The sequence below is a fragment of the Tachysurus fulvidraco genome, chromosome 11 (genome assembly GCF_022655615.1).
Source record: "Tachysurus fulvidraco isolate hzauxx_2018 chromosome 11, HZAU_PFXX_2.0, whole genome shotgun sequence".
NCBI classification, from domain to species: domain Eukaryota; kingdom Metazoa; phylum Chordata; class Actinopteri; order Siluriformes; family Bagridae; genus Tachysurus; species Tachysurus fulvidraco.
This window is the reverse complement of record NC_062528.1, coordinates 23,045,486-23,060,485: the sequence shown is the minus strand read 5'-3', so window position 1 is coordinate 23,060,485 and position 15,000 is coordinate 23,045,486. Positions and strand designations below refer to the sequence as shown.

Here is a 15,000-nt window from a genome sequence, read left to right as displayed (position 1 = left end):
TTGTGTATCTGTCTGTCTGTCTGTCTGTATGTCTGTTGTGTATCTGTCTGTATGTATGCCTGTATGTATGCCTGTCTGTCTGTCTGTCTGTCTGTATGTCTGTCTGTATGTCTGTCTGTATGTGTGTCTGTATGTGTCTCTGTTTGTCTGTCTGTCTGTCTGTCTGTCTGTCTGTCTGTCTGTGTCACTTTCTGTCTCTCTGTGTCTCTTTCTGTCTGTCTATCTGTCTGTGTCTCTGTTTGTCTGTCTGTCTTGTCTCTGTCCATCTGTCTGTTGTATATCTGTCTGTCTGTCTGTCTGTCTGTGTCTCTGTCTGTCTTTCTGTCTGTCTGTCTGTCTGTCTGTGTCTATTTCTGTCTATCTTTCTGTTGTGCATCTGTTTGTCTGTCTGTCTGTCTGTCTGTCTGTCTGTCTGTCTTTGTAACTATCTGTCCCTTTGTCTGTCTGTATCACAGTCTGTCTGTCTGTCTGTCTGTCTCAATTAAATATGCAATTAGAAATTGGCATAAGGAAAGTCTGGCCTTGTACTGTTGTGTATTGGCACAGTCTTATTGTTATATATATTCACACACACACACACACACACACACACACACACACACACACACACACACACACACACACACACACACACTTTTTCTATGCTCTAATGATGAGAGATCGAGGTGAGGTTGGAATCCTGATGGTGCTGTTTGCACAAGCAAGAGCGTGTTTAGCCGTGGGCTATGGGGGTGTATGCTCACACACACACACACACACACACACACACACACACACACACACACACACACACACACACACACACACACACAAACACACATACTGTGTTGTAGATTCCTGCATCCACTTAATGATTTTTCTCCTAAATTATACCTGCACTCGCTTTTAGTCGCTTACAGGGTGCCAAAAATTAGTTTAGGATTTTTGCCCCGTTGCTATAGAGATAAAAATAAAAAAAATTGTAATTTACGTTTGAGCCTGCTTATACTTTATACTGTTTATTTCTTTATTTTTATTTCTTTATTTTTTTTAATTAATTTAACATTTTTGATCTCTCTCTATGTCGAAAAGTGTAAGAGGAAAAAAAAATCTTGGAATGTACAGTAACATGAGTCCGGAGTCGGAGGTCCGGAGTCGGAGGTCCGGAGTCGGAGGTCCGGAGATACACACTAAGGGTTTCTCTTGTTAGAGATGTTGGCACTAATTTTAGAGCTGATATTCTTTCCTTAATTTGCAGAAGCGAATTTATTATACACATTAGTGTGTGTGTGTGTGTGTGTGTGTGTGTGTGTGTGTGTGTGTGTGTGTGTGTATGTGTGTGTGTGTGTGTGTAAGTGATGTACAGCTGCTCCACAGCTCTGTAGAAGCAGGTCCAGAGTCCAGCGCTGGTCAGAGCGTGAGACAGAGAGGTTAATGTGGGTCACTCATTAGCCGCTGTATGAGCGTCCTGTAGAGAAGGCATGCGGCTGCGTGACCAGGCTTTTATCCCCCGGTGACCCCGCGGGCGCTCCGAGGGCTGTGGCAGTGAGGTCAAAGGTCACAGCTTGAGGCTGCCTTAATGCACTTGCTATAATGATCTGCATCAACAGGGTCATTACCGAAACTCCCTCTGTGTGTGAGTGAAGCAATTTGTGTGTGTGTGTGTGTGTGTGTGTGTGTGTGTGTGTGTGTGTGTGTGTGTGTGTGTGTGTGTGTGTGTGTGTGTTTGTGCCATTTATCAATTATAATTATCTACTTCCTGACTTATTTTGTGAATTAATTAGAATTTATTAACTTATTGAGTTACTGACATGGCTGCTTACATTATTTTCTTACTATGTTACTTACCCAATGTCTCACTTACCCACTGTCTCACTTACCCACTGTCTCACTTACCCACTGTCTCACTTACTCACTGTCTCACTCACTGTCTCACTTACCCACTGTCTCACTTACTCACTGTCTCACTTACTCACTGTCTCACTCACCCACTGTCTCACTCACTGTCTCCCTTACCAACTGTCTCACTTACCCACTGTCTCACTTACTCACTGTCTCACTCACCCACTGTCTCACTCACTGTCTCCCTTACCAACTGTCTCACTTACCCACTGTCTCACTTACCCACTGTCTCACTTACCCACTGTCTCACTTACCCACTCTCACTTACCCAATGTCTCACTTACCCACTGTCTCACTTACCCACTGTCTCACTTACCCAATGTCTCACTTACCCACTGTCTCACTTACCCACTGTCTCACTTACCCATTGTCTCACTTACCCACTGTCTCTTTTACCCATTGTCTCACTTACCCATTGTCTCACTTACCCATTGTCTCACTTACCAACTGTCTCACTTACCCATTGTCTCACTTACCCACTGTCTCACTTACCCACTGTCTCACTTACCCATTGTCTCACTTACCCACTGTCTCACTTACACATTGTCTCACTTACCCACTGTCTCACTTACCCATTGTCTCACTTACCCATTGTCTCACTTACCAACTGTCTCACTTACCCATTGTCTCACTTACCCACTGTCTCACTTACCCACTGTCTCACTCACTCACTGTCTCACTTACCCACTGTCTCACTCACCCACTGTCTCACTCACTTACTGTCTCACTTACCCATTGTCTCACTTACCCATTGTCTCACTTACCCATTGTCTCACTTACCCACTGTCTCACTCACTCACTGTCTCACTTACCCACTGTCTCACTCACCCACTGTCTCACTTACCCACTGTCTCACTCACTTACTGTCTCACTTACCCATTGTCTCACTTACCCACTGTCTCACTTACACATTGTCTCACTTACCCATTGTCTCACTTACCAACTGTCTCACCCATTGTCTCACTTACCCACTGTCTCACTTACCCACTGTCTCACTCACTCACTGTCTCACTTACCCACTGTCTCACTCACCCACTGTCTCACTTACCCACTGTCTCACTCACTTACTGTCTCACTTACCCATTGTCTCACTTACCAACTGTCTCACTTACCCATTGTCTCACTTACCCATTGTCTCACTTACCAACTGTCTCACTTACCCACTGTCTCACTTACCCACTGTCTCACTCACTCACTGTCTCACTTACCCATTGTCTCACTTACCAACTGTCTCACTTACCCACTATTGTTTTTTAAGGGTGCCAGTAGTTTTGTAGCCATGTGTCTTGGTGTACATGTACCCACTGGCTGCACTGTATGTGTTCTCTCCCTCTCTCTCTCTCTCTCTCTCTCTCTCTCTCTCTCTCTCTCTCTCTCTCTCTCTCTCTCTCTCTCTTACTTTAAATCCTTGCCAACTGTGACTCACCCTATAGAGAGACCCCCACACACACACAAACACACACACACACACACACACACACACACACACACACACACACACACACACACACACACACACACACATTCCCCACAGCCGCAGTCAGCAGTACTGTACCCTATAGCAGCCGTGGTCTCCACCACATCAATGAAGCTGAGTTCCACCAAACTGCTCCCTGCTTTGCTCTGCCTCGGTGTCTGCCTCTTCCTCTTCCTCTGCATGTGCCTCTAGCTGGGCTTCCACTGCCCTAATTACACCAGCCGCTATGCCAGGCTGCCATTTATAAAAACCCCAGTGCACTGTAATTAACCGTGCGTTATAGCCACTCATAAATAATATCAGGACATCCACTGAGCTGCCGTTTTTGGACCTGAGCAGGTTTTTTTTGTGACGTCTCTTCAGTCAAACGAGGCTTATGGTGTGTGTGTTTGTCTCGCTGTCTCGCACAAAGACAGCTAGAGAAACTCCACTTTGATGTCACGCTCGTCATTGATGTAACGCTAGGACTGGGCACAGAGCCCTCCTCTGTCATGAAGAAATGTTTCCAACTGCGGCGAACATGCCCTCTGACTGATCCTAATATACTGGTTTGTTGAGCAGTGATGTAATTAATGAGTGCAGCAGCGAGAGAGCCACAAGTGGCCTGGAAAAATGGAACCATATGGATGAAAAGCTCACATACTCACAGCCTCTTATGTTCTTCCCAGAAGGGCCCACTGTAAGGACACAGGGTTTACTATATTTAACCCCCGCCTTAGATTTGTCGTGTGTGTGGGAGTTAGGACACGGAGCAGTCATAATGCTGCTATAGGAACAGTGCAGTTCTCTGGACTTAAAATAAAGTTCAATAAAGTGTAAGGCAATAAAGTTTTCATCTCCGTATACAGAATATACTGAATACACTGAATACACTGAGTTCTCAGCATTTATGTTGTCTTAAAAGTCCCTAGCAAATGCCTGCCTGTCTGTCTGTCTGTCTCTCTGTCTGTCTCTCTGTCTGTCTATTGATCTGTCTCTCTGTGTGTCTTTCTATCTATTTGTGTCTGTCTATCTGTCTATTTATCTGTCTATTTTTTTTGTATAACTGTCTGTCTGTCTCTCTGTCTGTCTATATGTCTCTCTATTGATCTGTCTCTCTGTCTGTCTGTCTGTCTGTCTGTCTCTCTGTCTATGTGTCTGTCTGTTTGTCTGTCTGTCTGTCTATCTGTTTGTGTCTGTCTATTTTTTGTATATCTGTCTCTCTGTCTGTCTGTCTGTCTATTGATCTGTCTCTCTGTGTGTCTTTCTATCTGTTTGTGTCTGTCTATTTTTGTATAACTGTCTATCTAGCTGTCTGTCTGTCTCTCTGTCTGTCTATCTATCTCTCTAGTGATCTGTCTCTGTGTGTCTGTCGGTCTGTCTATTTTTTGTATATCGGTCTGTCTGTCTGTCTGTCTGTCTGTCTGTCTGTCTGTCTGTCTGTCTATCAATACTGTATATATTTTATCTATCTGTCTATCTGTCGGTCTGTCGGTCGGTCTGTTGATCTGTCTGTCTTTCTTGTATTTATCTATGTGTTTTTATTTAAAATAGATTTTTTTTTGGAAAAGACACAACATGTAAATCCTGAACTCCACTCACACAGTTAATTAGGTCAAATTCTTACATTTTTCAAAAAAGCTCAGTGCCGAGGCTCCGTTGAACGAAGCAACAGCAACAGTGCCAAGGAAAAACAAACAGACAAACAAACAAACAAATAAATAAAAACATTCTCTTCTGGGGGTTTTAGCTTTATTAGCGTTATTAGCTTATCAACATGAATGGTGCTGGTGTCTGTGCTGGTGTCATGATGTTTTAGAAGACAGACGTAAAGAGGAACGAGCTTACGAGAGCGCTGGATGTACGATGTCTCTTTCTAGAAGGACGAAGAGGTTTGAATCTGAGAGAAGGACAGAGAAACGCATCCTCCCTTTAATCACTCCTCTTGTCTGCTGCTTGTTTTCTTACACACTTGTTTTGACTGCCGGGACTTTTTATTATTATTTTTGTGTGTGTGTGTGTTTGTTTGCTTTCTCTTTCTTTTTTCTTCCTCCTCTTCGGGGGACGTATGTCTATAACATCCTGTCCTGAAAAGAAGACAGAGAAATAAATGTGTTTCTTGTTCTGTCTCAGTGAAAAGGTAACAAAGACAGAAGACATGAGGAGAGAGGAATAAGGAGGAGCAAATCCTAGTCCTTTTAGAGGAACCCTTAAACACAATGGTCCATCTGCTAGACACCACACACACACACACACACACACACACACACACACACACACACACACACAAAAATACTGAATGTGCTCTCATCCAACCCTTTTTTACCCCATACAAACACCCACCCTCACCCCCCGTCTGCTCCCGAGACCACCCAGGCTCTTCTTCAGCCCCATTACCTTCAAATGGGTCCATAACTGCCTTCCACACCACATTATGTATGTGAGAGAGAGAGAGAGAGAGAGAGAGAGAGAGAGAGATTAGATCTCACCTTTTCTTGCCATCATGCTTCTGATTTTAATGCCGATCGTCTTACGTGATAGTGCCAACGTCTACAACTCGCCCGCTTCGCTTCTGAATATCAACATCAACATGTTCAGAAACCAGTTTAAAACCAGTTTCAATCTTGGTCTGGTGGCTCATTTCATGCTGGAAGCAATCACATTAAGCTCCGAAACTAAATATCGCAGATTACATCGCAAATAAAAAACCTGAAGACATGAAAAATAATTGAAAAATCACATGATTTTCGTGTGAAAATCTGGGAATTAGGTTAATCAGGTGAAAATAAACGAAAGTCGAGAAATTTCACGTGTGAATAAATGAATCCCGAGAAATGAACAGGTTTAAAGTAAATGATTCCTGAAATAATGAATCTTATCTCATCTTATCTCATCTTATCTCATCTTATCTCATCTCATCTCATCTGATCTTAAAACACGTATCACATACAAATTGCATGCGACTCAAAATGAATCTTAAAAATAATTTCAAAGAACACAAATCATGTAAAATCATGTGAATCAAAATGAATCATTTAAATATTACATGAATTACAAATGAATCATTGCAGTTCGTTTAAATTCGACTCATTTGAAAAGAATCGAATTGTGTTTAATTTTCATGTTAATTTTTTTTATGTGTGTTTAATATATAGCATGATAATAGTATATCTTTATATCATATATACCTCCTTCTGTGTGTGTGTGTGTGTGTGTGTGTGTGTGTGTGTGTGTGTGTGTGTGTGTGTGTGTGGGGTAGATAAATGGCCCTCCAGAGGGCTGCAGCAGGGCCACTTGAGATGCAGCACAGGGGCATTAAAGCTTCCCTCACTGTGCTGCTCTCTTTAATCACAATATGCTCACCACCACCTTGCACTATGGGGAAGTAGTGTGTGTGTGTGTGTGTGTGTGTGTGTGTGTGTGTGTGTGTGTGTGTGTGTGTAGAGCTTGTTGCTCAGTTAGTGGTTTGTATTTTCAGGTGCTTCTCCCCAGGGCAGCAGTGTGAGATGTTTACCAGATTTACACACTTAGTATAAATCCACGACTCGCTCGGTTCACGTCACTGGGTTTAGTGCATAAATCGCTGGTTTATGATAATGAGAGGTTTATTTTTACTGTGTGGGTTCCGTGTGATCGTTCATTACAAGTTCTGGGGAAAGTTCAGCTAGAGGGATGGATTTGATTGACTAGATGAACCGAAAGATATGATAGATTGATAGATGGATACTTGTGGGACTCTGGTAACAAAAAGAGATTGGTGGATGGACAGATGGATGAGCAGAGAGACAGACTCTGTTAAGGTGATTATTATGGATAGGTGGATGGATATTAGACTGTGTAGCTAATGCGTGGATGGATGACATGACAGGTGTATGTGAGATGGATGGATAGATAGATGGATGATTAGCAAATTGTTTAGGTAGATGGATGGATATTAGACTGACTAGATAATTGTTTTGATGTTTGGATGGATGGATGGATGGATGGATGGATGGATGGATGGATGGATGGATGGATGGATGGATGGATGGATAGGTAACAAACAGACGGACTCCGATGAGATTTATATAAGGTGGACAGATAAATCGATGGATGACTAGCAAATTAGTAGGGTAGATGGACATGGATGGATATTAGTTTGACTACTGTTTGGATGGATGGATGGATGGATGGATGGACAGCTGACTGACAGACTGGTGAGATGTGTATAAGATAGGTGGATATTAAATTGACTAGCTAATTATTTAGGATGGATGGATGGATGGATGGACAGATGGGTGGATGGATGGATGGACAGATGGATGGACAGATGGGTGGATGGATGGATGGATGGATGGATGGATGGATGGATGGATGGATGGGTAACAAACAGACAGACTCCGATGAGATTTACATAAGGTGGATGGATAAATCGAAGGATGACTAGCAAAATGGTAGTGTAGATGGACAGATGGATGGATATTAGTTCGACTATTGTTTGGGTGGATGGATGGATGGATGGAGTGATGAGTGGATGGATGAATAATGTAATAGAGACATTTAGAAAGGTACAGTTATCAGACAGCAGCAGAGCTGATGAGATTCATCTTACTGAACATTGCATATTCAGCTATCAGGCTTGTATGGAATATTAGGACATCTGCCATGTGGGTAACAGCTACTTAGTGACATCGGGAAGTTCATTTCTGTCTCACACACACACACACACACACACACACACACACACACACACACACACACACACACACACACTAATGTGCTATAATAAAAGGTAAAATATTTGCTGATCCTCAGTAAGGGATTAGTGGTTGAGCAGTAATTTGAGCCTATGCTATCAGGTCACACGGCTAACACACTTTTCTTCTGCGAGGACTAATTTGTTTATTTTATTAGTCTCACTATCAGGACTGTCCTTAGTAAATGGTTAATGAACGACCACCTAACACCAGGGACTATTTTTAGAACCTGGTAACGTTATCTGGTTTTCCTTACCGCTTCACTATCTGTTGTTATTATGCTAATGACTTCACACAGATTTGCGACAAGCTCTGTATTTACTATATAGCGAATAGATGTTGATGTCTTTTAATAATTGCAGCCTAAGTAATTTGACTATCACCCCTCAATAAGAGTGAGCGTAATTAATTATAGAGTCGAATCTGCTGTATATTAACAGATGGAAAAATTAAAATGAGCTTGTGATCATCTTGGTATGCATATAGAGTTGTCATATTAGCTCCACTTCCTCAGTCACTGCAGGCTCCTAGAGGGCCAATTAGTCCAGTCTCTAAAGCCTGTTACCTCTGTACAAGCCACGAGAGAGAGAGAGAGAGAGAGAGAGAGAGAGAGAGAGAGAGAGAGAGAGAGAGAGAGAGAGAGAGAGAGAGAGAGAGAATAATATGTGTAACATATTGAGTCAGCACTTTTTTCTTTTTTTTTTGTCCTTCCTTAGCTAAAGGCTTAAATATTCTTTTTAATGAGTATTGCTGAAGTGGTATAGGAAATATAACAGTTCCTTAGTCCCTCTCTCATTGTAATATTCAGCCCATACGGTTAGAGCCGTTCTCAGGTAATTAGTGCACATTTTGATCCGGAGTGTGCGGCGCTAATGAAGGAGGCCTGTTGTGCTGGGCTCCAGTCTCTCACCCCTCCACCTTGGGAGACTCACCAGCCATTCATCTTCTTTGTACTGCTCTACCCAGCTGGGGTACCATGCTGTATACATATATTTATATTTATATATAAAGAATTCAAATTTGAACAAAATTTATCTTATCAATCAACCAATCAGTATAAATTCCTAATGTAGACAAAAGCTCAGAAAGAAAAGTTTTAATGCAGTCGATTTGAAAAATTGGTAACATGAAGCGATGGGTGGAAAAGAATAAGAACAGTTAACGATAATAACGTGAATAAAGAATGTCTTGGACATTTCCTAGTGTTGTTGGCCAAACAAGACAATCTTACACACACACACACACACACACACACACACACACACACACACACACACACCCCTCAGTACCCAATCATTCCCACTCCTGGAGACCCTCACAAGCAATCTCACCCATTCCCGAAGATACCTCTCATCAATCCCTCCCACTCATAAACAAACTCTTGACCAATCTTATTTGCTCTTGAAAAACTTGTGACCAATTGCACAATCTCCTGACTAAAAAAAAATCCTCTGGACCAGTGCTGTCCACTTTTGACCAATCCCACCCACTCTCAGAGAGACTCTTGACCAATCCTGCCTACACTCAAAGAGACTCTTAATCCTGCCCACACTCAAGGAGACTCTTGACTAATCCTGCCCACTATCAAAGAGACACTTTACCAGTCCTACCCACTGTTGAAGGAAGCCTTGTCCAATTCGATCTGTTTAATAAGACACTCTTGCCCGCACCCTTCCGGAGATTTTTTTCACACTTTACACCCACTTCCAAGGACACACTTAACCAGTTACCATTCCTGTGATTATTATTTATAATCGCACCCGCTCCAGGCTTTTCCTAACAAACGATTTTCTTCTATTTCCCAAACTGCATATAATATTAATTGACATTGGTAATTATACCGCTGTGACCTTGGCCAGGATGATGTGAGTCTGTTTTATGTTCCTGAGTTAGATACATGCTGTACTGTACCACGCATCCCACTAGCCCGAACAATATGTTGTCTATGTTGTCTACTCTCTGCTTTAGTATGCTCACCAACCAGTTGTCACCAGTCCAGGCCCAGCAGCAGGAGTCTTCCTTATTAGTCTAAAGATGCTTAAAACTCGTGTCTGTATTTACTCAGCACAAAGGCCTCGGATTTTTTTTTTTTGCAATCTCTTGAAAAAGCTTGTGTATTCGACCATGTGGCACCAGAAGGCATTCTGGTATCATCTCGTTGCCTGCAGCTTGCCTTTAGAAGTGGGTTCTCATTAGCAACCAGTGTCAGAGTGAAATGGTGACTGGGAACAGGGGGGCTGGGGTTGGTGCACTAGTCAGGAGCACTCTAGGGGATTAAGACCAGCCCAGAGGTGAGCTTTATGGGAGGGATCGAGGCCAGCAAGAGCGAGAGGATTGTCAAACAAAAGCAATGAGATTACAGACAGAAAAGCCCTTCAATATCAGGTCTCCGATATTGCCCAGGACTGCCACTATGGCTAACTTAAAAATGTCAAACATGATTTAAAAGGTTATTACACAGCCTGGTGGGGGGGACAGTAGATTTGTTTTTATCCTCTTCTCTTTCTCTCTACCCTTTCTCTGGCCCAGTCTCTATACCCATCTATCGCTATCGATTGTCACTATTTCATTATAAACCTCTCTATAAAGAATGAGATTCCTACTCTCCATCTCTCCCTCGTTCTTGAGGAACCACACTTACTGGCCACAAAAAAGGCATATAATATCTGTCCCATATCTTTCCAACAAAAATCGATCCCTGGACAATTCTGAAAGCCAGGCCACAGCAATGGTATTGATGAGCTTATAAATTTTGAGGCAAACTGAATCAGTCTCTGTATTGATCTCCCTGTGGGGCTTTTTGAAGTGCAAACTCGGCCCTTCTCATTACAGAACTGTTGTGTGTGGGTTTTGCTCAGACTGTTGAAACGGTTCCTGAATAGGGTTCAGCATAAAGCATGACTGCCAGAGGCGGGTGGCTCTTCCTTTGATGCCCTCAGCTAATCTGTTAGATGCCATGTTCATGCATGTTATTTCCAATGTTCACTGGGGATATACACACCATTCAGCCTGGTTCCTGCATGTTCTAATTAGCACTGGAGTTCTGATGCTAGCCTCTGTTGAAATGTCATTGCCGGTGGCTGTTTTAGAGATATCTGCTGCTTTTTATTTTCTCTTTCTTCACACGCTACCGTCGACAGTGTCCGTCAGCAGTCGTAGCGGTTCTTTATCTTCTTGTTCGCAGCTTGCACTGGCAGTCATTTCTCAACTTTCTTTAAGAGTTTGAACAGCTTCTAGGAGAACAGCCTCAACAGACCCAGCAAACATGGATTATTCTGTAATTAAGGCAGAACACACTAAATCTGCTCCAGGCTCATTTCATTCCTTTCATCCTTGCCGTTTTTCTGCATCCCTCCTGGCTCAGAACTGGTGCATCTATCATCATTTCACCCCGGGACTCGCTGTTGCTAGCATGCATAATCCAATGAGTGCTAGATTCCATCACACCTGCTACCCCTTTTCTTCATCCAATGCTTCCAAGCATTCTACAGCTCCATAAAGGAGAGGAGAGGGGAAACATCCTTTCCTCTACTCCGTTCCCTCCCGTGGAGGTGCTCGAGGCTCTTTGTTCCAGACCGACGCAAACAGATTAATGTGGAATCAGGGGGATGATTCTATAATCAGAGGCTGTATAAGCAAAATGCATGTATGAGGTTGATTAGCCTGTCAGTCTCAGGGATGCTAGCCATCCCATGTCTGACCTGTTCAGATGGACTGATATTAGCTTCCAGCTTTCAACAGACATGAAGATTGTTGCCTCCAGCAAAAACGCTGGCTACTGTACGCACCCATTCTTGGGTTCCTAGTGCCAAATTTTACTCTATTCTCTTCACTTCTCTTTTCTTTGTTCCTTGCTTTCTCTCCATTCTCACTCTACTCCACCCCGTCATGCCAAACCCACCAAATCCTGGACAGATAATCAGCAGGCTGCTCCCTCATGGCACAGGCCCACGGATGTCCAATGGGTGCCAACAGTTTGCCAGGCTGTTATAAGTGTGGCTTTGTCTGGGCCTGCTGCCCTTATGAGTGGCATGGAATGGGCTAATTACCTGTCATCTGGCTCACTGAGAAAGTCGAAGATGCGTTTCTTTGTCCTTGTATGTGAACTCAATTTGCATGTGTCCTTGTATGTGAACTCAATCAAGATACTAGACTTGATTTGGAGATTTAGTCTGATACTTTTTAAATGTTTGTTTATTTATTTATTCCTTCATTCATTCATTCATTCATTCATTTTCTACCGCTTATCCGAACGTCTCGGGTCACGGGGAGCCTGTGCCTATCTCAGGCGTCATCGGGCATCGAGGCAGGATACACCCTGGACGGAGTGCCAACCCATCACAGGGCACACACACACTCTCATTCACACACACACTCACACACTATGGACAATTTTCCAGAGATGCCAATCAACCTACCATGCATGTCTTTGGATCGGGGGAGGAAACCGGAGTACCCGGAGGAAACCCCCGAGGCACGGGGAGAACATGCAAACTCCACACACACAAGGCGGAGGTGGGAATCGAACCCCTAAGGAACTTCTACTTGGAACCCTATCTGATATAAATAAAACCATTATGGCTTGCCTTTAGAGGACATACTGTACAGTACCAAAGAGGGTTCTAGACAGGGTTCATCAAATTATATTTTTTTTTATATGTAGGTTTATAGATTGATTTATATTTTTGTGTCTAAAATGCTTCAGGATAGCAAAACTGGGTGAAAATGAAAGTACAAAAAAAAAAAGTGGAGAACTGGACACAGTTGAGCAGAGCGACAGAAAGAAAGAAAATTGAAGAAAAAAGAAAGTAAGAAGGATGGAGCGTAGGCAGAGTGATGAAACTCCCTTCCCCTGGCATCCTGCCCACTCGGAGTGTAAGGGCTTGGTCGAGAGAGAAAGAAGAATAACAGGGCTTGGCAGCTAGCCAGGTGGTTGTCTCAATTTTTTATCTGTTTTATTCGCTCACTATTCCTTCCAACTTTGTGAATATTTATTGCAAGTGCCAAGATCTTTCCCCCAAAAGTAATAGAAAATCCCCAGAGCGCCCAGGGCACCGGAGAGCAAGCCAATCTTCTGCGCGGGTCGCCGCCGTGTCTGCTGCTTTGCTAGTCTTTGCGTTTACTTTGAACAGCTCCTATGTTTTCTCAACGATCTTATCACTGATTGCAAGACACAAAAGATCCATCGTTCGGTAGCAGACGTTTCCTCACGATCTCAGATTGTACGTGACACCGGCCGACTGTTCGGCATCGAGAACGCTCCTAAAGTTGTATAAAGGTCCCTGGTAAGAATTTGCTCTATTTATATTACTCACATCTGATTGGTCGAACGGTGTTGATTAATATCATGTAGCAGCAGCGTCGACGGTGTTTCAGCATTTTTTGGAAGAGAAGCAAAAAAAAAAAAGAGGTTGGTGAATGAACACAAGCGAAGTGAAGGAAAATGACGGCTTGTATTTCGGAGAAGCGGAGTGTATGAGGCAGAGATGGGGGACTCGAGTCATATGACTTGACACGAGTCAGACTCAAGTTGCAAATTTGAGACTTGAGACTTGCTTGAGAAACATTAAAAAAAGACTCGACTTGAGTTTGACTTGACATTCATGACTTGAGACTTGACTCGGACATGAGTTAAATGATTCAAAGATGGGGACTCGACTTGACTCGAGTCAGACTTATGTCGCAAATTTGAGACTTGCTTGAGAAGCATTAAAAAAAGACTCGACTTGACTTTGACTTGACATTCATGACTTGAGACTTGACTCGGACTTGAGTTAAATGATTCAGAGATGGGGGAGTCGACATGACTCAAGTCAGACTTATGTCGCAAATTTGAGACTTGAGACTTGCTTGAGAAACATTAAAAAAAGACTCGACTTGACTTTGACTTGACATTCATGACTTGAGACGACTCGGACGTGAGTTAAATGATTCAGAGATGGGGGAGTCGACATGACTCGAGTCAGACTTATGTCGCAAATTTGAGACTTGAGACTTGATTGAGAAACATTAAAAAAAGACTCGACTTGACTTTGACTTGATATTCATGACTTGAGACTTGACTCGGACATGAGTTAAATGATTCAAAGATGGGGGACTCGACTTGACTCGAGTCAGACTTATGTCGCAAATTTGAGACTTGCTTGAGAAGCATTAAAAAAAGACTCGACTTGACTTTGACTTGACATTCATGACTTGAGACTTGACTCGGACTTGAGTTAAATGATTCAGAGATGGGGGAGTCGACATGACTCGAGTCAGACTTATGTCGCAAATTTGAGACTTGAGACTTGCTTGAGAAACATTAAAAAAAGACTTGACTTCACTTTGACTTGACATTCATAATTTGAGACTTGACTCGGACTTGAGTTAAATGATTCACAGATGGGGGACTCGACTTGACTCGAGTCAGACTTATGTCGCAAATTTGAGACTTGAGACTTGCAAACTTGAGACTTTTCCTCTGACATATTGTTCTCTTCACTGATGGTTCAGAGCCAGGACAGAAAACATTAGCATGATAACGTAGGACGTCCTGCTCCTAATGTCTCTCCTCCTGCATTAGGTTAACAGCCCAAGGTAACATCAGCGTCTAGTTTGGACAAGCAGCCTGAACGTGACACTTCCTTGCTTTTTAAGAAGCTTCCTGAAGCCCCAGTTCCCCCTGCCCCGGGTCCTGGAGAGCTTTTTTTAGTTTGTCCGTTTCGGATTACATGCTCAAGGACTTGGAAAGTCTTCAATAAAATCTGCAATTTGACTCCCAAGTATTCTTGACGGAGCCATAAAACTTCTCACACACAGAATTAACGATCCTTGTCATTCATTCTTCATGAGCAGTTTGAGAATCAGGAGGACGTGTTGCCTCGAGAAGGCCGTAGGTTCGACCTCGTCTCGGTTTGATTCGTTGGTATTTTTTAATTATTGTTC

The 15,000-nt window shown here is 43.0% G+C and overlaps 1 protein-coding gene and 1 long non-coding RNA gene across 3 annotated transcripts in view; one reads left to right on the top strand and one right to left on the bottom strand.

Annotated features, from left to right (window-relative positions):
- The window catches only part of robo2 (roundabout, axon guidance receptor, homolog 2 (Drosophila)), a 474,841-nt gene that overhangs the window by 316,475 nt on the left and 143,366 nt on the right, over window positions 1-15,000 (top strand). The gene's annotated exons all lie outside the window — the stretch shown is intronic.
- The window catches only part of LOC125145886, a 13,118-nt gene continuing 2,926 nt past the window's right edge, over window positions 4,809-15,000 (bottom strand). Inside the window, exons 2-3 of the long non-coding RNA XR_007144353.1 lie at window positions 5,827-5,909; window positions 4,809-5,424 (exon numbers count right to left, since the gene is read on the bottom strand). This is a non-coding gene — a long non-coding RNA (uncharacterized LOC125145886). The remainder of the gene's footprint in view (window positions 5,425-5,826; window positions 5,910-15,000) is intronic.